We start from the raw sequence: 2,105 nt of genomic DNA on the forward strand, positions 1-2,105 counted from the left end.
AAAAGTAGTTGGACGGTGATGAAACCTGAAAAACAGCTTCCGTCCATTTATGTGTTTAATATGATTTCAACCTTTACATGTAAGTTAATTATCTCTTGGGCCTAGAAAATAGATTCTAAGGAGTATTAGGTTGTTGACAACAATTGGATGACGATGATGTTGGTAATTGGACTCGAGGAAAAATGAGACTTATGGGACGAGATTGTAATGCCGTTAGTAACTTGAATAATGAATTCGTTTAAATTATTTTGACGTGAATGGAAGTATTTTGGGATTTTGTGTGTGTTAAGGCTATTAAATGGAGGATTGCCTTTAATATTAAATGGTAATACAGGTGATTTCCGACGTTGAGTGAAAAAGGAAAGTGATATAATCTCCGTAGGAGCTTGTACACACACAAGGGCAAAAAGGTAAGTAAAAATCCATTTGCAACTACGATGCAAGAACCTAGCATTTGTGGTATAGTGATGTTAGGATATTTTCATACTTTGATAAGAAAGCTCGTTGTACCCTATATGATGATTATGATCATTGAGTATGCGGTTGCAAAATACATTGACATCAACTTCCATTAAGCATGTCATTCATGAGCATTTTTGTTGGCATGCACAGCATATGATTATGGTTGAAAACTTTGCATGCAAAACATGATTTCAAAGTAAGTTTTCTTTATAAATGTTTTATTGACCACTACTAGGGCACCGAGGCATGTGAGGCATGCTTATGTGATATGTTTGGCATCGCGAGTGATACTTCCTGGGTGATTGTAAAGGTAGACAGGGGATGAGCCTGTGGTGATCACGGGAGGGCGAACCACTCGACTATGCCCTTGTTATGATTATTGGCACTGCCGGGTGGGAGACTTCTTGGGTGATCATACGAGTAGTTAGGGGATGGGCCTCTAGCGGTCATGAGAGGATAGTCCACTTGCCAGTGTCGATTTCATATTGGCCACTTGATTATTGATATTGATATTATGCAGAGCTCTATCCGGTGCATAGTTGGTGGGTCAAGGTCCCAATGAAATGAAAGATTTCAAATGAAATAATTTCGAGTCGACTTTGATGAATATTGGAATATGATGCATCTTTAGCATGATGTTTAAAGTAAATGACATGGTGTCACATATCCTTGTTACTCATACTCATGACATGCACGATTCTTGCTTACTAAGCATTGGCTTATGTAGTTCTTGCATTGTAGGTGAACATGGAACTATGTAGAGGGCACGGCTAGCTGTGAAGCTCTTACGGGATTCCAAAGATCAATGTACATGGATGACGACCTGTAGGGTTATTTTGTGGGCTATTGGTTTGAGCTTACACTCTATTGTGTCATATTTTGGGGGTCTTGTCGTGTATAACTTTTGAAATGGCCTATAGATGTGTTTATAACCTTAGAACATACGTGTTGGATTATGGTTATATGATCATTGATTTTGATATAATATATGATCATCACAGGTGATTCGAAGTTAACAAATAGGGACATAATTGTGCAAATGCTCGTTTCATTTTATTAAAAAAAAGTATATCTAAATTTTATGTCCAGATCGAGTTACGAATATCATTTCAACATAGGAAATAGTATGGTTATCTGTATATACTTGGGGTGTGACATTGGTGTACACCTTAGTTTACACTTTGCCACGTGACATTACCCTATTAGACAGTATAAATTTCAAATAGTTTACCCATCCAATTGACACATGACAACAATGCAAGTGCCAAACAACATCTCAAAAATCAGTGTACAAATAACAAAGTTCAATCGGTAGGAACCTTGCTACATGTACACTATGGTATACACTTTAGTTTACACTTTACCACGTGATATTACCCTATTGGACAGTTTAAATTTCAAGATGTTCTCCCATCAAATTGAAACTTGATAACAATTCAAGTGTCAAACGACGTGTAAAAAATCCTTGTACAAATTGTAAAGTTCAATCGGTAAAAATCGTGCTACATGTACACTATGGTGTACTCCTTGATTTACACTTTCCCACTTGACATTTCCCTATTGGTTAGTTTAAAGTTTAAACAGTTTTCCCATGCAATTGACACTTGACAACAATGCAAGTGTCAAACAACTTGCCAAAAATC

General features: G+C 36.8%; 1 long non-coding RNA gene across 1 annotated transcript; it reads left to right on the forward strand.

Moving 5' to 3' along the window:
* The first annotated feature begins 113 nt into the window (after nt 1-113).
* On the forward strand, nt 114-1,447 carry LOC111378772. Its single transcript, XR_002699912.1, has 2 exons — nt 114-410; nt 1,204-1,447. It is a non-coding gene; the product is annotated as an uncharacterized LOC111378772 (long non-coding RNA).
* Nucleotides 1,448-2,105: the final 658 nt, after the last annotated feature.

The sequence above is a fragment of the Olea europaea genome, unplaced genomic scaffold, assembly GCF_002742605.1.
Source record: "Olea europaea var. sylvestris unplaced genomic scaffold, O_europaea_v1 scaffold18696, whole genome shotgun sequence".
Taxonomy (NCBI): domain Eukaryota; kingdom Viridiplantae; phylum Streptophyta; class Magnoliopsida; order Lamiales; family Oleaceae; genus Olea; species Olea europaea.